This window comes from Anolis carolinensis, chromosome 5 (genome assembly GCF_035594765.1).
Source record: "Anolis carolinensis isolate JA03-04 chromosome 5, rAnoCar3.1.pri, whole genome shotgun sequence".
Classification (NCBI taxonomy): Eukaryota; Metazoa; Chordata; class Lepidosauria; order Squamata; family Dactyloidae; genus Anolis; species Anolis carolinensis.
Genome location: NC_085845.1, coordinates 44,121,947 through 44,145,186, shown reverse-complemented (window position 1 = coordinate 44,145,186; position 23,240 = coordinate 44,121,947). Strand labels below are relative to the sequence as shown.

General features: G+C 39.5%; 1 protein-coding gene and 1 long non-coding RNA gene across 3 annotated transcripts in view; both read left to right on the top strand.

Annotated features, from left to right (window-relative positions):
• maml3 (mastermind like transcriptional coactivator 3) overlaps nucleotides 1–23,240 on the top strand; it is a 327,808-nt gene that overhangs the window by 66,083 nt on the left and 238,485 nt on the right. The gene's annotated exons all lie outside the window — the stretch shown is intronic.
• Nucleotides 1–23,240, top strand: part of LOC134299129 (uncharacterized) — a 119,107-nt gene that overhangs the window by 32,131 nt on the left and 63,736 nt on the right. Inside the window, exon 1 of the long non-coding RNA XR_010006273.1 lies at nucleotides 1–23,176. This exon is cut by the window's left edge and continues 32,131 nt beyond it. This is a non-coding gene — a long non-coding RNA (uncharacterized LOC134299129). The remainder of the gene's footprint in view (nucleotides 23,177–23,240) is intronic.

The window sequence follows — 23,240 nt, the reverse complement described above, 5'->3', positions numbered from 1 at the left end:
TAACTGAGGTCTGAGAATGATATTTCTCCAATTAGGAAATTTACCCACAAAATTATTGTCCTTCATTATTAATTATACTTTATTGCAAGTAACATTGTTACTTATTACTTTGAAAATCTGAATGTATAGCTTTAATGTCAGAACAGTTCCAAAAGCCATGTCCTCCAAAAGACTCCAAAATGCAGGGCCTGTACCAACATATAAGTTGTATAAAAATTAACAGCTTCTATTAGGAACATTTCTTTTTGTAAGCTAATGGATCTTAATTGCATATTCAAGATTGAGACATTTGGAAAAGCTGTTTTAAATAAGATACCATATTTAATTTATCTTAAGTTTTTATTATAATGAATTTTAAAGCTATATTTAGTTCCATGTGTATTGTGAGCTGTCTTTGGTCCCAAATTGGGAGAATGGACAGATGTTAAATGACTTGGTAATATCAAATAAGTGACTCACCAGGAAGTATGTTGCTGGACAGACTTTTGGAATTAAGTTTCCTGGGTCAAAGTCTAGTGGCTTATACTGTAAGTTGAAACAGAGAAACAATATGTGGTACAAAAGTTTAAAAGAGCATAAAAAGTTCGATCCAATTAAAACACTGCTTTTAAAACACTGATTTTAGGACAATTGAAAACACAGAGCCCCTGGTGGCGCACTGGGTTAAATTCTTGTGCCAGCAAGTCCTGCTGGCCTGAAGGTTGGGTTGCTGACCTGAAGGTTGCTGGTTTAAATCTGGGGAGAGCACGGATGAGCTCCCTCTGTCAGCTCCAGCTCCCCATGCGGGGATATGAGAGAAGCCTACCACAAGGATGGTAAAACATCAAAACATCCGGGTGTTCCCTGGGCAACGTCCTTGCAGACTGTCAATTCTCTCACATCAGAAGTGACTTGCCATTTCTCAAGTCACTCCTGATACTTAAAAAAACTGAAAACACATATTGCATATGAAGAAACGGGACATTCACATTTATTACCACATACCCATAATCTATTTTATTTAAACATAGCATGAATTCTGTAAACTTCTTTCCAGCTACCACTGGCAACATTACATCCTTAAAGTGTCATAAGAAAGAAGTCCAGTATACATTTGCTATATTCATCCATCTTGCCACGATCCGTAAATTTAGATGACAAGCAGTGTCATGGAGAAGTGTAATGAACCGTTCTCTTTCCCAGCCATATAAACCAAACTCTGTACCTCAGATTGCAGGGATAGTTTGGGAGTGTTTTGCCTCACAAAAAAACCAAGAGGAGGTAGGGAGGGTGCTGAAGCCTGCCCATATAGTGGAGAGAATGATTTCTGCCTTTCTGCATTTTTCTCTAAACCAGTGGTTTTCAACCTTGGTTCCTCAGATGTTTTTGGCCTACAATTCCCAGAAATCCCAGCCAGTTTACCAGCTGTTAGGATTTCTGGGAGTTGAAGGCCAAAAAACATCTGGGGACTCCAGGTTGAGAACCACTGCTCTAAACCATTTTGTGGATTCTTAAATGAATCTGGTTTGCCTTTTCCTCCCATCACTGGCTTGTTTCCTGGGTACAGCAACTGACTTCCCTTTTTGGGTGCATTTTTATTTTTAAACTAGCTTGAGGACCCGGTGGTGCACAGGTTATTTGAAAAAAGGCATTGTTTGTTTTAGGGTGTTAGGTAATATCATTTAGTTAATTGGTAACACTATTTATTTTTAAAAAGCCAGTCTTTGATTTTGTTTTTTTATGAATGTTCAATTAGAACATAATGATGTGGGTGCTTCAAAACTGTGTTTCTAAGTTCTAAATGCATTCACTCCTTTTCCATTTTAAGTGTGTGGGTATTGTGTAATTGTAAACCTCTATGAGACCCATTTTGTGGAAGAGAGATTGGAAACAAATTCAGTGAAATAGAAATAAAATTAAAATGTCGAGATAGAATGTAACAAAGATAATAATTACAATAATCCCAACCTGGCTGAGAGGAATGGCTTTGATGGGTAGGAAACACAGGTATACAGTTGCGGTTCAGTTGTTACGTGGACTCTAGATTTCTTTCTCTTAAGACAGCAAACACCGTTTGCTAGTACTGAAACAGTTGTGTTTGGTTGCAAGAGCCACAGGGCTGCTTGCCAACCTGTCAAGGTTGATGCTCTGTTGAATTTGCCTACCATTTGCAGCCGGGCTCAAGGTCCACGTATCTTTTGTTTTTCTCTAATTTCCTTTGCTCAAGGCAAGGAGACAGAGAAAGAGAAGGGGGGCAAGCTGGTGCTTCCATTTGCCATTTGCAAACCTTTCTAATCTTTTCCAAGGCCCAGTGCTGATTATTTAGGCCCAGAAGACTAGTCACCAATCATTCAAGGGAATGAATTTACCAGAGCTAAATAGTGTTTTCTGAATTATTCAGGGAGAGGCAGGTTATGTCATTTGGTGGTGCTTAACAAGCCAAGGGGAAGTTGCTTTCCTGGGCTTTATTAAAAATTTAGAATGCGGTCAGCTCTACGAAGAACCTTTTTTGCACAAGATTCATTAAAATAAGCAAACATTGAGGTCCGGGAGAACTTTCTCCCTGCTCTGTGTTTTTGACAAGATGTGTTTACAACTTCCCAAACCACATTCTGTGTTTCCTTTAGATAGACCAACAGAACAGGAAGGGATTTGCTCAAAATGGGCACTCAGTGTGCTAGGGATATACGTTTAAAGATCAATATGGTTTTGGGCCAGGATATCGGAAGGATTGCCTTCTCCTGTGCATGTTTGCCCACAAAATGAGATCATTTTGGTTCATCTCATCTATGTCTTGAGTCTTTCCAAAATATCCTCATTTGGGACAAAGATGAGTCCTGTTTCGGCAACTGCATTCCATTACTCTGCAGTTCCCTTTTGAGAACTCAATTTTAATGTTATTTCTTGGTGAAACATAGTTTATTTGTAAGTCAATTTGTAACTAATTGAAATTTCAAATACCGGTAGTTTTTTATGATTACTGTTTAGCGGATTATTTCAAGGTCCATTTTAAGTTGCTCTATCTGTGGTTGCATTTGTTGTTGTTGTGACATATAAATGTTTTAAGTAAGTAAATAGTGCAAAATGTTTGCTTGTGCCAAGTTTTTTTGTTGAACTTTTAGCTTCAGTTTTGTGTTCTGTAGCTTGTCACTTGGTTGCAAAGCAAACTGTGTGAAAGGTTAAAGAATCTGTTGGAAGTGTGAGCTCCCTTCTTGGAGCTTTGTATGGATCTGATGGCAGCCAAACAAAACTCCACAAATATGATTGAGACCGGAGAGTGGCTAGATAAGGCAGAGCTACAATAGTAATTCAAATAAAAGGCATCTCCTGCACTGGAGGGCTCAAAGTTCACTATCTTCACAGCAAGAGGAGTTCACAGTTTCTCTCTGTGGTATTCATCTCTCGCTTGGCAAAAGACTGTTTACAATGAAAAACCTATATAAACAGATAAGCCCTCTTTATAAATGAATCCATATGTAGTTAGATTTGTGTAGAATTGTGAATGGCAAAGTACTTCTAAATGCTTAAGTATCAATCTGTCTGTAGATGCAAGCATCCAGAGTCTAACATCTTGCTGTGTGCAGTTCCACGTTTTATGGTGGCAAAATGTATGGCCTAAATCCTTTTACTTAGAGTAGAACCACTGTAATCAATGGCACTTAAGTTAGTTTGAAATCTTTTGCATTTCATTATGTCTATTCTAGGTAAGACTGGCATTGAATTAAACTCTCAGTGCTGCATGCGAGAGATATTTTGTGACTTTGTCTGACATTATTTGTTGCTGTGTGCCTTCAAGCTGTGTCAGACTAATGGCAATCCTATGGGAAACCTATAATGACGTTTTTGGACAAGATTTGTTCAGCAGTGGTTGCCATTGCCCACCTTTAAGACTGGGACTATGTTCACCCTGCATAATTATAACAGTTTGACTCTATACTCACTGCCATGGCTCAATGCTGTGTAATTCTGGGATTTGTTGTTTTGTGAGAAATTTAGTCAGCTATTTTGAGGTGCTCTAGCTCCACAACAAACCATAAATCCCATGGACCCATAGATGTTAAAGTGGTGTCAAACTGCTATAATGCAATGTGGTTCATTTCTGAGAGACTGTGCAACTTTAGTGGGTTTCTTTGATAGAACAAAGATTTGATCCCTGGTCTCCAGAAGTACCAGTGCAACACACAAACCATAGACAACACTATTTTTCATATCATGTCATGGTGCCCATTCATTTGCACTTCAAAAGGAGATGTTTTAAGCACACATAAGGCTGTATGTCAGAAAAATAAATGTTAGGGCCATAATATTCTCAGTCTGCAAAGGCCTGTTACTCCCTTAAATGAATCACACTATTCTCTTGTTGCTCCGTATGTGATGGCAGGAACAAAATGTCTAACTCTGCATTACAAAAATGAACACCGTTAATTTCAGTTATAAATTATGTCATTTTTTTTAAAAAAAGGCAGTGCTTTCTTACCTTTAAAATATACTCTGACAGGAATATGACATTACCCAAGTAGTATGGCAACAGTGGCAGAGGTAATATCCTTTTGGTTATAAAAGTTGCTTCTCATTCTAAATTGGGGCTCATGGACCATGGACTATGTGGAGGCATGGGGGAGTTTTGGTATGGTCTTCAGAACCCTCCTGACACATTCCTAATGATATTCAATAAAAAATAGTTTATAAAAAGTCAGAGAAAAAAATATTCAACCTCCAGGAAGCATGACCACCACTTGGTGCATCTTGGTGTAGAATTAATGCATTTTGACACCACTTTCACTACCATGGCTCAATCTTATGGACTCATGGGATTCATTGCTTGTGGAGATAGCAACAGTGTTTGTCAGAGAAGGCTCAATGTCTAGGAAACTACAACTCCTATGATTCCCATAGCATTGAGCCATGGCAGTTAAGGTAGTGTCAAACTGCAGTAATTTCACAGTCTAGATGCATCCTCGTTTTCATTGTTTCATGTCTTAATAACAAGGCCACAAACATGGGCAAAATATGTGCCCACAATGGGTGAGAAAAAGTTCAGTTTTGAGGGCTAGGAAACAGCTTGATTGTGGCTTAGAAACCATTGTAACATTCCTTGGTATACGTCTTTGTATAAGGAAGATACTTTGCCAGCCACTTTGCATTGTGATGCTGTTGTGTTTGCAGTTCACGTTTCATTCCTGAACAAACTGATTTAATAAGATTCTTCAGTGATCAACTTGCTAAGAAACCCTTGCACAATCCAAACATTCCTAAATTTAGCTTTTAGCCTTCTGTTGTAAGTATTATGATGTCAGCATGTAGTTACAATGTCGGCTTGTAGTGAAGATATCAGTCATTCTGTTTCTTAAGTCATACAAAACCACATTTTACTGGACCTCATTTATTAGTTTGTAATTCTTGTAGGAATGCACATGGCTCCTTTTACTGTTGATATTATTAGGTATGCACATTAAAGTGATATATTTTGGAAGCTGTGATGGCATGAAAGGGAATCCTAGGTCAACAGAGCTTCACAGGTGGATTGCTATAGCTCAGTTGCTCCTCAGCTTTGGTCCGCCAATTGCTTTGGACTTCAGTTCCTAGAAATGCTAGTCAGCATGGCACATGATGATGTCTTCTGAGAGTTGAAGACAATACATCGGGAGAACCAAAGGTTGTGCAAGTGTCACCCAAGGCATGGTGCCATTTGCTGCACACAATTTTCACTCAGTTCAGGGTGCCTGATTTATAATAACTTCAGATTTTTCTGATGCTTAGGCTGCCCATAAATTTGTGACTTGGTAGGTAGGGCAGTAACACTTCAGCTGTTTCTCTCTGTGATTTGAATTGTTCCATTTGGCACAGAGTTCACCATAATTCTCTAGAACACATTACGAATTCTTGTGGTGCCATCAATCTTCTTTTAATTTGGGGTCATTTATTGCCCTCTTGCTCTTGGCTCAAATTTTCTCCCCACATCACCCACCCCAGTTTCCATCTTACTGGATTTGTAGTCATGCTGTCTTTTGTTTCTTGACCTTTTGTGATTAGTACATTCAGATGGGTATCTCTAATGATTCACATGCATGCTGTTGAAGGGGTCTGTTACATGGAGCAGGAGTCATACGTCACCCTTGAAAGCTCGATCGTGGCCCTGCTTTTGCTCACATGAGATTATTCCTCTCTCCTCCTTCACTCCTACATCCGTGTGGAGTGCTTTCTTTTACACGGGTTATTATAAAGAGCTGTGTCCTTTATGTCAGCAGCATGGATCAGCTCTGTTTTCCTAGCTAGTCAGGTTGGATAAATAATGTCAGGCTGTAAGGCTTCTGGGCTATTCTATGTAGCCGTCACACTGTAAGCTTATTCTGTGTACAGCTTGCCAGGTCTCAATGCCTTATCTTGATTTTAGGTGAAGTAGAGAGGACCAAGCAAAGACATTTTTTGGTATGTGTCTGGTCTGGCAGGTACATATCTTGTCAGGCAGATTCAAAGCTCCTGGATCACATATTAACATAAAAATTGCTTTTTCCACACATTATAATTAGATAAATGGCACACAGGACAAAAATAGACTATCAGCAATGGCTGCTGGGAAAATGAAAGATTGAATCTTCCTGAAACTGGAGACTATTTAATGGCTGCTCTTGACATTAACTGTGGTGTCTTATTTGAAGCCTCTGTCTGATGTAGTTGCCTGTACCCTAATGTTTCTAAGAGTGCCTTAAGTATCTTACTTTCTTGGCCATTTTAAATAGTCAGTCACCCTTGTCCAAAATGCAGCCTTTGGCCATTAACTAAAGCTCCAATTCTCTCCCATGTTGTGAAATGCTCTTTGTATAGCATTTCTGTCACAAGGACCAGGAATTCCTTAACACGGAAGGGAGTGGAGCAGTCCTTACTGACAAGGCCAGAGTTGAGCTCTGAAGACTATCCATGTATGTTAGACATGACAGAAAGATTGTGTTTGCAACAGATGCATGGCTGACAAGATATTCAACCAAAGATGCCCTGCCTGGTCATGGACTCTTCAATGGGAACTGTGATGCTAAATTCATCTCTTTTTATAACTCAGCTGCCAAAGGCCTTTATGAAGAGTGGGAAAAGAAACATTAGGTAGAACGTCCTGATGACAAGAGCTGTTCAACATTGGAAAACATTGACTCACAGTGTGATGGTGTCGCCTTTGGAAGTGTTTAAACAGCAGTTGGATGGCCATCTGTTGGGAGTACTTTGATTGCATATTCCTGCATGGCAAGCGGTTGAACTGGATGGCCCTTGTGATCTCTTCAAACTCTATGTTTCTTTCATTGTGTGATTCTACTATAGTGATAGCAAATGGAGCAAGTATGCAGATGGACGTTTTGCTAATTTATGTAAACGACTTACTTCTACATTCCTGATGTTAAGTTAAGATCAAGGGGCTAAAATAGATTACATTTGGACCTTGATTTTTCTAATACAGTAGAGTCTCACTTATCCAACACTTGCTTATCCAACGTTCTGGATTATCCAACGTATTTTTGTAGTTAATGTTTTCAATATATTATGATATTTTGGTGCTAAATTCGTAAATACAGTAATTACTACATAGCATTACTGCGTATTGAACTACTTTTTCTGTCAAATTTGTTGTATAGCATGATGTTTTGGTGCTTAATTTGTAAAATCATAACGTAATTTGATGTTTAATAGGCTTTTCCTTAATGCCTCCTTAACATATTCGCTTATCCAACATTCTGCCGGCCCGTTTATGTTGGATAAGTGAGACTCTACTGTATATCTTATCCTGAAAAGTTTAGAGCTTGTTGAACTACATAATATATTCTAAACTCAGCATTACTCCTTAAGATAAACGATTGCATCCACAGTTAGAGTAGAACAACTTGAATGCTTGTCCTAGGCAACTGAAGTCCCATAGATTTCAGCCAGTCTGGATCCAACCCAAAGTTTTTTTTTAGGGTTGTGCTGAATATTCTTGCCAAACATTTTTGGTGTGAGATGGTGTCTAACTTAAATGATCTTCAGGATCTTATTTTTGTATGTCTGTTTCTATGCTATTCAAAGCTATCTGTAGTGGCCTGTTTCCCTTCAAGAACAACAGGTTAAAGTTAAAGCAGGAATAACGCTCATATTAGCTGAAGGATTCTGAAATGTACAGTCCAAAAAATGAAGTTTCTCAGTTTTATTTTTGCCTATTCCTTTATCTGTATGTGTGTGTGATGCCGATCCACATATACAAGTAAACCTGTGTTGTATCCATAATGTAATTTTATGCAGTGTGCTAATATTTTGGCTTATTGAGGAAAATAACACAACAGATGCTGTCAGAACTCTCTCAGAGGGGTTCACAAACCTTGTTGTCACAATCTTCCGGAGAACATTGTCTCAGATTCCTGAAATGAGGCTAAGCGAAATGGAGACAGATGGTCTAGCAGGTAGTGCTTATTCCTGTCTAAGAGCCAAGGCCAAGAAAACCAGTGTGAATGTGAGAACGCAGGACCATGTCATTCTGTAGCTTTTACAGTCTACAAAAAGAGAGACCACCAGGAAGCAAAAGCCTGTACAAATGTAAGAGGCAGATGCTTCCTTAGTTTGAAATGGCAGACAAAAGATTTTAGTTCGTAGTTCTAAGGTGCTAGGTTGCCTTCCTTGTTATTTGATTTCCTTTGTTTTTGTAGCTGCAGCTCAGTGCAAACAAATGCAGGATAATATCCAGCTGAAGCCACAAGACCCTATTTTGCAGATCAGGTGACTTTTCTGTGTTCTTTATTTAGTGATGGATCAGCTATAAACTCCTCATAGTGATTTATAAAGCTTTGCATGGCAGTCCACAATTGCACTGATTTGATTTGATAACTTCAAATTGGTGCTGTCCATGGGACTGAATTTTGCCCTGCCAGTTCTGGGAGCATTTTGCCATTCTTCATCTACCTTGCGGACTTTTATTACCAAGGTGATCATGCTGTAGAAGCTTGTGTTTTTTTAAAAAAAAGAGAGATGGAAGTGTTTGGATTCTCTTGTTTTCCCCACTCCTTGACATTTGCAATCACAATTTCTCAGCTTGGTTCCATTACCATTGGTATGACAGGAAACAGCTATTTCACCAAATGTTTATTAACAACTTTCAATATTGCAATAATGATTCTTATGCCACAAGCCTATGCAAGTTTTACTCTGCAGTAAGTCCTACTGTTTCCAAAGTCGCATGCTTCCAAATGCGTGTGTTTTGGATTTCAGCCTAATGATTTTCTTTATTCTTTTATCCAACACCAAAAAGGCCTCTTGAGTATTATGCTGAACAATCCATTTGCACAGCCTTTAATCCAATATCATTAGCATGGTACCTCGCTTTCCTTTCTTCACATATAGAAATAATGATTGTTGTAAAATAGGTTTTCTTTTATATTTTAAAATAAAATAAGATAAATATAGAGCCTTGTGTGTATATGTCCATGTATATCTATCTATATAGGTATACCTTGATAAATTAAACAAAATTGTACTTCTATTGAAGGTATGGAATCAAAAGACAAAGTTTGAAAAAGTAGTTTTCTTGGTTAAGGCCTAGAACCCATCTCAGTCAGCATGAAGGATGAGTTACAGTCCCGAAATGTAATTTTCCAAGCACTCCGTTACAAATTGTAACCTCCTCTTGCCCTTAGGTACGCAGAGGGAGGAACTGACAAAACTACCTCTTGAGGTTTCCTTGCCTAAGAAAACCCCATGAAATTAATAGAGGCGACTCAGAGATACATAAGATACACACACAAGAGTCTTTTAGTCCTGGGTAGCCTAATAACCTAAAAGTGCCAGATCCCATCTGATCTTTGAAGCTAAACTGGATCAGCTCTGGTTAGTAATTGAACAGGAGATAACTAATGAATACCACGTACTGTAGGCTATAATTCAGAGAGAAGAGCTGGCAAAGTATTCCTTTAATAAGAAAACCCTATGAAATTTAACCATAATTTGGACCCCCCCCCCCCCCCACAAACATAATACTCATATTTACGCTAACAGATGAGGCCCCTGGTGGCGCAGGGGGTTAAACTGCTGAGGTGCTGAACCTGCTGACTGAAAAGTCAGTGGTTCGAATCTGGGGAGGTGAATGAGCACCCACTGTTAGCTTCAGCCCCTGACAACCTAGCAGTTCGAAAACATGCAAATGTGAGTAGATCAATAGGTACCATTCCGACAGGAAGGTAACGGCCACATGACCTTGGAGGTGTCTACGGACAATGCTGGCTTTTCGGCTTAGAACTGGAGATGAGCACCAACCCTCAGAGTCGGACACGATTAGACGTAATGTCAGGGGAAAACCTTTACCTACCTTTATACCAACAGATAAAATGAACATTCATTAGCCATCCCATTTTAAAATAAGAGTGTAGAAAACTACTTATTTTGAACTAATCTTAAGTATTGGTGTTTTCAGACCAAAGACTGCCTTCCCTGCTCTTTTTTTTTCCTGGTACAAAGAAAAAAGTAACAGAAATGGTAAATAGAGGGATAGGGAGTTAACAAATAGAGAATGATGACATTTGGATACACAGGGACACCAATAAAATCCTGTTTTGAGCAAAGCAGTAATTGAATTAAAATTTTGTCTAGAGACACACACCCTCCCCCAATGTCACACCGTCGTTTTTGCTTTACAAAATGTGTGATAGCATAAGACACTGGTGTTTTGTATGGTGGAGTCAAACAAGTACACCGGTTGAAAGGTAGGGGGAAATGCAGCTGTTTATTATCACAAGCTGCATTTGCTGAACTATGTACACTTAAAAGCAGTGTCAGTAGCTTAGAACTCTGATTATTTATGATGGGAGGATCTACTTAACTCTTTTTCTTTGGAAGGGTGTGAAACTGTGCTGCGGAGGAAGATGTAGCCGGAGGCTGGCTGGCTGGCTGAGCTCATGCAGATGGGAGTGTCATATTACGAACATTGCAGGGGCATGTACTGAGCTGTCATTTGTAAAGAACAGCCCCCTAAAAGGGAGAGACTTGTCTTTTTTTTACAGCATCCTGTTGCTAGACCTGTTGCCTTGTTGTTGTTCAAGTGGAAACCAAAGATACATAGCTTCAGGGTTGGGAGAGAGTCAAGATGAAATGTATATGCCTTTTCTCTCTCTCTCCCTTTTCAAGTCAGCAGCACTGTTTGCTGCCTTTCTTTATGTGAGCCTAGTGATGTCTCATTTTAAGAAACAATGAAGTTTGGCATGTTCTGTGTGCAGCCCTCAGTTGGTTCAGTCCTACAGATAATGTGAGGAAGGGGATTTCTGTCTGTTGCAACAAATAGTCTTGTATTATCAAAGTCTTTCATGGCCAGAATCACTGGATTACTGTGAGTTTTCCAGGCTGTGTGGCCATGTTCCAAAAGCATTCTCTCGTGATGTTTTGCCCACATCTATGACAGGCATCCTCAAAGGTTGTGAGGTCTATTGGAGATTAGGCAAGTGGGGTGTATATATCTGTGAAATGTCCAAGGTGGGAGAAAGGAATATTGTATGTTAGAGGCAGGTGTGAATGTTTCTATTGGCCACCTTGATTAGCATTGAATGGCTTTGCAGCTTCAAAGCCCTGGCTGCTTCCTGCCTGGGGGAATCCTTTGTTGGGATGTGTTACCTGGCCCTGATTGTTTCATGTGTGAAATTCCTGATTGTTGCTCTTTATTTACTGTCCTGATTTTAGAGTTTTTAAAAAAAAAATACTGGTAGCCAGATTTTGTTCATTTTCATGGTTTCCTCCTTTCTGTTGAAATTGTCCACATGCTTATGGATTTCAATGGCTCCTCTGTGTTGTCTAACATGGTAGTTGCTTGAGTGGTCCAGCATTTCTGTGTTCTCAAATAATATGCTGTGTCCAGGTTGGTTCATCAAGTGCTCTGTTATGGCTGATTTTTCTGGTTGAGGTAGTCTGCAGTGCCTTTCATGTTCCTTGATTAGTGTTTGGGCAATGCTGCTGCATTTGGTGGTCCCTCTGTAGACTTGGCCACAGGTGCATGGTATACGGTAGACTCCTGCAGAGGTGAGAGGATTCCTCTTGTCCTTTGCTGAATGTAGCATTTGTTGGATTTTCTCAGTGGGTCTGTAGATAGTTTGCAGGTTGTGTTTCTTTATCAACTTCCCTGTGCAGACAGTGGTTACTTTGATGTATAGTCCGAACACTTTTCCTCTGGGTGGATCTTCGTCTTTACTCTTGGTCTTGCAGCTCTTCTGATGTCTGTGGTGAAGTATCCATTAGATTGTAGAGCCCAGTTTAGGTGGTTCAATTCACCTTGGAGGAGGTGGGGTTTGCAGATCCTTTTTGCACAGTCTGCCAGGGCTTTAATCGTGCTTCTTTTTTAACTTGGGTGATGGTTAGAGTTTTTATGTAGGTATCTATCAGTGTGTGTAGGTTTTCTGTAAACTGTATGGCCCAATTGTTGATTAGGTTTTCAGATGACTAGGACATCTAGAAATTGCAGCTTTCCTTCATTTTCTTTTTTCATGGTGAATTGGATGCTTGGGTGGATGCTGTTGAGGTGGTCCAGGACCTTGTTTAGTTCTTCTCCTCCATGGCTCCACATGGTGAAGGTGTCATCCACATATCTGAAGTGGCCTTTTTGTGCTGTTTCCAGGGCTTGTTTCTCAAAGTGTTCCATGTAAAGATTTGCTATGGTCGGGCTGAAAAGGTTCCCCATGGCTCCTCCATCTTTCTGTTCATAGAATTCATTATCCCACTGAAAGTATCTTTTGGTGAGCTAATGGTGAAACAAGGCTGTGATGTCTTCAGGGAAATTCTTGTTAATTAATGCAATGGCGTCTGCTACTTGGACCTTGGTAAATAGAGACACCACATCGAAGCTGATCAGTTTGTTGAGCTTGTGGTGTTGAGCTTGTGGTTACTGATTTTTTTCTATGAAGTGGGTGAGTCTTGTGTCATCTTAAAGACCAGAAAAGTTTCTTGGGTGTAAACATTCATGGGCAAACCACCTCACTTCATCAGATACATGAAGGGCATTGGTTTTGTATACAACATGACCCCGTGATTTCACTTACTCATGCCAAAAATATGTTCTCTTTAGTCATTGTCCATGTCCTTCAGCACAAGCCTATAATATGCGTCCACTAGACGATCATAGAGTCATATTGGAAGACCAAGAAATGCTATAGAGGTGTTATCTTTCAACATTTTCTTGATTCTCCAGCATAATGGTTTGCTTCCAATGGAAATTGTTCATTTCAAAAGGATTCACTATTTTCTGTGGTTTCACCTTTCCCCGGTGAGTCCAGAAATGCATTCCCTACAATCATGTATATTTATGTGCATATTGTGGGATGGATTGATGGGAATTCAAAAGGTATCACCAAGTGATTTTCTTTACAGAAGTCATTGAACTGGTCATTTGCAGTCACCAAGAGGTGAAAAGGTATCCAGTATTTGTAAGCAGATTAACACATGCATAGTGAAGCAAAGTCCTTGTCCAGTCCGGGTAGAATTAGCCTGAGGTTGAACTCTAGTGGAAATGGATGTTTGAAAAGTGTAGCCAGACTACTGATCCAAGCAGGATAAATGGAACGTATAATTCCCCCATTGAAAGAACTTTGTTGGCTCTAAGGTTTCTAGGCTAAAACCTTGTTATTCAGGCAGATTTTTAAGGAGAAAGATTTTAAGATCAAGTCAGGGGGTGCTGTGGTTTTAGCTTTGAATACGTTTTAAATCAGTTTTATGGATTTTAACTGCTAAATTTTAATTAATACAATTGCTGTTTAATTCTTTTTTAATATTTGCATATTTTTGAATTATTAATTGTATTGAAATGTTTTTAATGTTTTTCACCCAAAGCTCTTTTTATTAATTAATTTTTGTATTTATTGATACATCCATTCAATTAACAAACTTTTGCCATACAAGTCTTATCGCAATGCTTTTAATGTAAGCCGCTTTGAGTCTCCTTTGTGGAGAGAAAAAGCAGGGTATAACTAAACATAAGCAATCATAAACATGAACAACAAAAACAACAACTGTTTATTTCAGGAAACATTCCAAAGTACTGGCTAGTAAAGGTAAATGTTTTCTCTTGACATTAAGTTCAGTTGTGTCTGACTATGGAGACTGGTGCTCATCTCCATTTCTAACCTGAGGAGCCATTGTTGTCTGTCGATGCCTCCAATGTCATGTGGCCAATATGACTGCATGGAGTGCCGTTACCTTCCCACCGGAGCGGTACCTATTGATCTACTCACATTTTGCATGTTTTCGAACTGCTAGGTTGGCAGAAGCTAACAGTGGGAGCTCACCCCACTTCCCAGATTTGAACTGGCGACCTTTCGATCAGCAAGTTCAGCAGCTCAGTGGTTTAATCCGCTGTGCCACTGGGAACAACAACAACGACAACTGATTGTTTTAGGAAAAATTCCAAAGAACTGGCTATGACCTATATATTTTGGGTCAAGCCTTATCTGAAAGACTGTCTCTTTCGATAGGATTGTTAGAATTTTAAGATTTTAGGAGGTGGGCTTCCTTGGGGTTTACCATTATTGCAGACACAATTGGAGAGGACATGGGGAAGAGCATTCTTGGTGGCTGCTTCCAGGCTGTGGAATTCCCTGCTGTGGAAAGCTCTCCTGTTTATTCAGGCCTTTGAATACTGACTGATGAAGAAAGCCATATAACTGGTCTGTCTTGTATTTCTTGTCATTATAATGATCTTTTAAAAATCGTGTCAGAAATAGTTATCTGTTATCTGTTTGTTTTTTAACTTTAGTGCTATCCATTTTTTTTACTTGTATATTATTTTAACTCATATTGTGAGCCGCTTTGGGTCCCATGTTGGGAGAAAGGTGTGATATTAATTATTTAATTAATATGTTAGAATGTCAATTAAATTGGTGAGAAAGCTTCAGTGCAGACACCTTTTCCCCATGTCAATTAAATATGTGGGAGTGCCAGAAATGGGAGGACCAGCGTAGATGGAAAATGGTTTTCTTTATAGAGCAGAAATTAGCAGGTAAAGAAAATGGCTAAAAAGGTTGGAAAGTTCCTCTCTAATATGAAAACAAAGAAACAAACAAGAATCCACTGATGGGTTTAACTCTTATCTCCTATGACTTGAATAGAGACAAAGGATTTCTAATTTTGCTGCATGTGTTAATCTCTGTTGTCTTTATTGCCAGTCCACTTTTATTTGCTTATCAGTTTTTAGGCCATTTTCTTTTATTTAATTTCTTCATTTCCATTTCCTCTGACCCTCCCATACCTGTCCCAACACCTAACAGAGTTCACCCTGAGGCTAACTCTGCTTGGACTGGACAAAGACCTTCCACTATTTCTGTGTTAATCTTCTTATCAATACTGGATGGCTTTTCACCTTACTGACTCTTATGCAACTGCTAAGAAAATCACTTCCTGATTGTTGTTGCATCCTTTCCTCACCTTGACCATGTGTATAGTAATACCTACTAAATGAGACTGTAGTCCATGCATCTAGTAAAGTGGATGTTGTTCACCAAAGTTTAAACCAAATAGAATTTTAAGGCGGCACATGAATCTGGAGCAGACCATTAAGGAGGCAGTCTGCAATCATTTGGAAAAAATGCTGTGATCACTAAAAGTCAACACAGATTTTTCAAATACAAGTCGTGCCAGACCCATCTTGTTTCATTTTTATAGACTTACAAATTTGTTAGATGCAGGAATGCTTTGGATGTGGCATATTGTGATTTCAGCAAGGCGTTTGACAAGTCCCCCATGATCTTCTTGCAAACAAACTAGTAAAATGTGGGCTAGATAATGCTACTGTTAGGAGGATTTGTTATTGGTTAAGGAACCGAATCAAAAGGGTGCTCACCAATGGTTCCACTTCACCCTGGAAAGAAGTGAATATTGGGGTGCCGCAGGGTGCTGTTTTAAGCTCTGTGGTGTTCAACATCTTTATTAATGATTTGGATGAAGGCTTAGAAGGGCATACTTATCAAGTTTGCAGATGACACTATATTGGAAGGAATAGCTAATACTCCAGAAGAGAAGAACAGAATTCAAAATGACCTTAGAGAGTTGGGTCAAAACTAACAAAATAAATTTCAACAAGGATAAATGATACTACACTTAGGCACTTTAACCCATTGTGCCACTTAGCTGCGGTGGTGCAGTGAGTTAAACCCTTGTGACGCCTGAACTGCTGACCTGAAGGTTAGGTTGCTGACCTGAAAGTTGCCGGTTTGAATCCGCGAGACGTGAGCTCCCATTTGTCAGCTCTAACTTGCAGGGACATGAGAGAAGCCTCCCAGCTATCACATCCGGGCATCCCCTGGGCAACGTCTCTGCAGATGGCCAATTCTCTCACACCAGAAGCGCTTGCAGTATGTTCTCAAGTGACATAATAAAAAAAGTTGGTAGAAAAAAATGAAATGTAAAGATGCAGAATGGGTGATGCCTGGCTTGACAACAGTCCATGTGAAAAAGCTCTTGGAGTCTTCGTGGACAACAAGTTGAACATGAGACAACAGTATGATGCAACAGCTAAAACACCCAATGGGATTTGGGACTTCATCAAAAGGAGTATAGGCAGTCCTCAAGTTACAAACAAGATAGGTTCTATAGGTTTGATCTTAAGTTGAATTTGCTTGTAAGTCAGAACAAGTACATTTTTAAGTGTAACTCCACACACACATACATGCACGCACATCTTTGGATAGAATAGGGAAGGGTTAACACTCCTGTTGAGTTTGTTTTGCTGTCTGTGCCCCTGTTCAGGAGATTTCATCTCACTCTCTGTCCCTGTGATCATTGGATTTTGAAAAAAAAATGGCTTGCTGTGTAAGCAAGGATTGGCGAGAAAGCTTCAGTGCAGACACCTTTTCCCCATGATAACTTTCTCTCATTTGCTGTTGCCTCATTACCTTTCTTTACTATGAACAATTTGTAAATCGGATGATGGGATTCGACGGGGGAGGGGGGGAACTGCCTGTATAGTGTCTAGATTGAGGGAAATCATGATACCCCTCTATTCTGCTTTGGTCTGACCTCACCTGGAATACTGTGTCCAGTTCTGGGCACCACAATTCAAGAAAGCTAGTGACAAGCTAGAATATGTCTGGAGGAGGTTGATATAGGGAACCATGCCCTATGAGGATGGGCTTAAAGAGCTGGAGATGTTTGGCCTGCAGAAGAGAAGGTTGAGAGCAGGCATGATTGCCATGATTAAATATTTAAAAGAATGTCACAAAGAAGATGGAACAGGCGTATTTTCTGGTCTAGAGACTGGAACTCGGAGCAATGGCTTCAAATTGCAGGAACAGAGTTTCCACCTGAACATTTGGAATAACTTCCTGACAGTAAGAGCTGTTCAACAGGGGAACTCGCTGCCTCAGAGTGTGGGGGAAACTCCTTCTTTGGAGGCTTTTAAACAGAGGCTAAGCTGAGAGCAGTGAGATGGAGGCTTCTTGTTGCTCAAATGAAATGGTAGTTATCAATATGTGTATGACTTAAGAGTTATTTTTCAGTGTCCACTAAGCATAGGGCACAGGTTTTGCTTCCAAGTGTAGCACTATCCCCAATTAGACTCAATACCTTGGATAGGTCTCTTAATAATTGCTCCTGAACCCCAAATGGGTTCACTGACACAATGGAATGAGAGCTACCAGTTGTGACTGATTAATCCATGAAGAAAATCTTCAGTTATAATATGCCTGTAGTAGAAGCCCTTCTTCAGTCCTAAGAAAATGTTGGCCTTTGCTCAATGAACATTAGATCTCTTTCTAGAAAAATTACAGCGTTTACTTTTCCTACCGAATATATAATTTTATATGATTTATCTGAGGAAGTGCCATTTCCTTTCCTTCATAATATGTCTATTGTGTTTTAGAATGTGAAGAAAATATAACAAAATATTTCCACAATTCTTTCACAAGGAAGGTTAAAAGGACAAAATGAGATGCTTTTTGTTCATGGAATTTTACTTAGAGGGGAAGAAAAGCCTTCCAAGTTGCAAACTGCTAAGCAGATTCCTTTCCCAGATGAAGAGACATGTTGAAAATGGTGGAAACCTGCAAAATCATATTTAGCTGTGGCCAAATGAGACCTAATAAAGAAGACCCATTACTTACATCAGAAAATGTATATAATATGTACAAACCTAACCGGTTACAGAACACAGTACTCTATTATATGTTCATTTTTCAGAGGCTGAATGGGTTGCTATTTCCTTATATCATATCCACCAGATTTCTGTTCCCTGAATCTCTTCTCCAAAGCCCCCTTTTTTCCATCAGTCATTCCTCTATCAATTAGACCAGTGGATCTCAACTTGTGGGTCCCCAGGTGTTTTGGCCTACAACTCCTAGAAATCCCAGCCAGTTTACCAGCTGTTAAGATTTCTGAGAGTTGAAGGCCAAAATATCTGGGGATCCATAGGCTGAGAACCATTGAACTAGACTATAAATATGAGAAAGCCTTACTAATTGTCCAATTTGATGTTGAGATTGGACATCTAAACTTGTGAAGATAGTTCACTGAGACTTTGTCAACCCTGAATCAGAAAATTCCTCTCTGCTGTCTTTTCACTCTCTGTTTATATAAAATGCACTTGTGAAAATGCTGTGTGTACATTTGTGTGTATATGCACCCATATCCACACCAAAACCGACATAAGAACTGGTTTATTGGCTTTTTGACCATCCATAATAATCTTTTTAGAGAGAACTCAGTTGTAATAGCAAATGTTAGTGGAGATGATGGTGCTATTTTGAAATTTTGGATTTATGTCAGGAAATCAATTTGTGATAAGGTTGTTTTTTCCTCTTCTATTGCAGGGTTTAACTTCCTGTGATGACAAACAAAATTATTCAGAAAACACAGACTTAGGAATTGTTGTTGTTGTTGTTGAGAAATGTTTTTCAAAATGCAAGAAACATTGTTTTAGCTTCAGCAGAGGTTGGGGCTTTTTACATGCAAAATTGGTTAGGACAAGGAACATTGAAACAAAATGCTAGTGAATAAATATTTATGTAATCTTAGCTGTAGCTTCATTCTTACTTTTCTCTGTGTATCCAGGAGAGCCTAATTAATACATCTGTGCTTCCTCATTTCCTCTGTTTAGGCCAAAAGATCATGGTTTACAGCCCATGTTTAAAACATCCACGGCCAAGTTTGGTTACTTTCTATTGTTATCTTCTAATGAAGACCTCCCTCCTCCTAATGATAAAAGTGCTGCCTCAAGGCTTGTTTCTCCAGGTATGATAAGTCAAGGTGTTGGACATCACATTCTTCATAGATGCCCCCGAGAGGGGGAAATATTTCTCAGAACCTGGTTGCTTCTGTGCACTAAAAAAGCAAATCTTTTAAACCACTCAGATGCTCACTGAACCAGGTGGCCAGGCTGTCTGCTTCTTTTGCTTGCTGTTGCTAAGTGAACAGCTCCATATCGCACACAAAGCTGAACCAATAGCATTCTGACCTCCAAAAGCTGTTAAAAGCTGAAGAAAGAGCTGCTGTCTTTTTCCCCCTCCTCCTTTCTGGAGGAGGCTGGTTAGGCAGAAGAGAGGGGAAAAAAGGGGGGAAATGGGTGCGGCAACTCCTAATAACCATCAATTCTTTTGGAATACAATGTGGGTTTTTTCTTGTGGAAAGAGTGGAGGATATATTGCTGCTTTGCTTAAACTAAAAAAAGGAAAAGAAGTCTTCTGTTTCACCCATGTGCTTTAAACTCCATGTTCAGATGAAGAAATTCAGATAGCATTTGCTTTTTATCTTTGCTCTGCTCACTTTAACAGTGAACTCCTTTGTAGCTGTAATCATTATGGAGTGGATTTAGGGCAGCCTTGCTCAGTCGAGCATCACCAAGTGTATGGCACCACAAGCCCCATCATGTCCAGAAACCATGGGAGTTACTCGAGATAGTTTTGTGTGTGCGTGTGTGTGTGTCAGGAGCAACTTGAGAAACTGCAAGTCACCTCCAGTGTAAGAGAATTGGCCATCTACAAGGACGTTGCCCAGGGGACCCCTGGATGTTTTACCATCCTTTTGTGAAGCTTCTCTCATCCCCACATGGGGAGCTGGAGCTGATAGAGGGAGCTCACTCACCCTCCCTGGATTATCCCTGTTGGTATGCAGTCCTGCCAGCGCAAGGGTTTAACCCATTCCACCACCAGGGGCTGAGTTACAGGGCAGAATTATTATTATTAATAAAACTTTATTTCTAACAGAGTTCTGTTAGCAATGTAGACCAGGGGTCCCCAAACTTTTTAAACAGGGGGCCAGTTCACGATCCTTCGGACTGTTGGTGGGCCGGACTATAGTTGGCCACTGAGCAATAATAATTAATAATAACAATAATAATAATAATAATAATAATAATAATAATAACAATAAAGAGGGTTGGAAGAGACCCTTTGGGCCATTGAGTCCAATTCCCTTTTGCCTTTGTGCACTGAAAGCACAAGCAAAGCATCCCTCACAGATGGCCACCCAGCCTCAATGTTAATAATAATAATAATAATAACAATAACAATAACAATAAATGTGCCGTGCCAAAAGATCTCAGCCGGCATTTGGAAACAATAGACATTGACAAAATTACAATCTGCCAACTGCAGAAGGACACCCTACTGGGATCTGCATGCATCATCTGAAAATACATCACACAGTCCTAGACACTTGGGAAGTGTTCAACTTGTGATTTTGTGAAACGAAATCCAGCAGATCTATCTTGTTTGCTGTGTCATACTTATAATAAAAAAGAGGGTTGGAAGAGACCCTTAGTCCAACCCCCTTCTGCCTCTGCACACCAAAAGCACAAGCAAAGCATCCCTGACAGATGGCCACCCAGCCTCAATGCTAATAATAATAATAATAATAATAATAATAATAATAATAATAATAATAATAATAATAATAATAACAGTCCTAGACACTTGGGAAGTGTTCGACTTGTGATTTTGTGATATGAAATCCAGCATGACTATTTTGTTTTCTGTGTCATACAATATAATAATAATAATAATAATAATAATAATAATAATAATAATAATAATAATAATAATGGTTGTAAGAGAAGAAGAGACCCCTTGGATCATTTAGCCCAACCCCCTTCTGCCCTTGTGCCGTGGGGGCCGGATAAATGGCTTCGATGGGCCGCATCCGGCCCCCGGGCCTTAGTTTGGGGACCTCTGATGTAGACCATTGCTTCTTAATCTGTGGCTCCTGACCCCAAATGGAGTCAATGTCGAGATCACAAAAAATTTAGCAACAGTAAAAGAGTTCTGAATGCCACCCATTAACACGTACCTGTTAGTAACAACGTGCAGTGGACTTTGCAGAAAATGCTTCAGCTGTACTATACAAAAAGCCTGTTTAGCAAGTCTTGGAAATGTTGATTTATTTTCAGTGAATGTTTGATTTTTATAATGATTTTATAGACTTATATACCTGGAGTCATGTAAAAATTTCTTGGACGGAAAGGGGTCGCAAGTGGAAAAAAGTTTAAGAAACTCTGATGTAGATTAGCAGAAGCTCCTGTTACTAATTTTTTTCTGTTCTTGTGCAAGGAGTAATTTTGTTCCTCCTTGATCAATGAAACACTCCCTCTCTGTGCAATGTTAGTTTGCCAACGCGCATCCATATAATAACATGGCTGGACTTCATTGAAGATCCAGGAGGGTAATCATCTTTGCTTTGTCCCAGAATTTTAGCTGGAAAGTATCACGATATACCCTCAGCTTTACAGCACTGACTGGGAATAGAGGTGTTGCTTGCCAAACTGCATAGAGCAAGCAGTGAACCCAGAAGGCAAACCACTCAGAAACTAGGGAAAATACTCTGGCAGAGAGTTTTGCTCCACCAACATGCAACAAAATCTAAAGTATACTTTTGACATTGACACAGCTGGATATTATTGGTTTGGAAAAGCCAACTAAGATTCCCTGTTCACTTGCTTCTTTAAAAAAGCATACAACATGCCTAAGATTACGTTGTGAGTTTCTATAGTTGAGCAGTAATTTGAAGTCTAAACTCCAGAGTTGTAGTACAGTACAGCCCTCAAACCACTACATGACACTCGCAATGAGGCTTACAGCCAACTCAAACAGAAGCACAGTTTGATTATTTCTTCTTCTTCTTCTTCTTCTTCTTCTTCTTCTTCTTCTTCTTCTTCTTCTTCTTCTTCTTCCTCCTCCTCCTCCTCCTCCTCCTCCTCCTCCTCCTCCTCCTCCTCCTCCTCCTCCTCCCCCCAATTTGATCATATTATGGAGATGCACGCAAAAGGGTGGGTTTTAAAATATACAAAACCTAGCTCTTAGCTCCATAACTACTGTTACCCATAGCCTCAGTGTTAAATTCCAACTGCACACTTTGACCAGGTCCTGTAGTGTCCAAGCGCATCAAAGTGTAAATTGGTTGTCATTCTCTGCATTTATGCACTGAGGCATGGCAAAAAAAGGAAGAAAAAGAATAGTGAACTCTTCTGGTTTAAGTATTTTCTGTTGATTTTTTCCCCTTTCTCCATTCTTGTTGGGAGAACAGGGACATGGTGGAAGGCTCTTAAATCCATCTTAGAAGGGTTTGAATGAGCAGGTAATGTGAGGAGACTGAGCAAAGCAATAATGTCCTAATGAGTATGGCAGTTGGGGAGTATTTAGGCTCAAGTTTACTTCTAAACTATAGTCTCAAGTGATTCTGTCCCATAATAATTATTACTGCACAAATTCACCCATTTTTATGAATGCTATTAAAGTAGCAAAAATGATGGATCCATAGTTTATGTGATTCTAAATGGTTGTTTGTGAATCTGCTTTAGTTCTAATCCTGTGTATGAAACAATTTTGTGTCTTTTTTCTATTCTCAGACCGACCAGTAAGTAAAACTATGCAATCTTTTATAAATTTATTCAATAAATCTGTGTTTTTCTGTGTTCAGTAAATAGAGTAAATTGGGAGTCATAATTGCTAATGATACTATGGTAAGAAGAGTCCTGTTGCAGTATAATACTGTATTTCTTTTGACTCTGTTGGACTGCCGAGGGAACGGAGACACCCAAGCTAAATGATGCAGAGCTCTTTGTATCTTTCTGAAAGCATCCTGGAGTGTTGCACAACCAAGGAAATACTTGTGCAAGGAGGTCTTTGAGGCCTGTTTGCACAACCAAATGAAAATACATCTGATTGCATAATTGGACAGTTACAGAAACATCGGCAAGATGCAAACTTGCATTGTAAAGAGATAATATATAAACAGAGTAGACATGAGATTCTTTATTAGGCAAACTCAGTCTATATAGCAGGCAAGGGCAAACTTTGGCC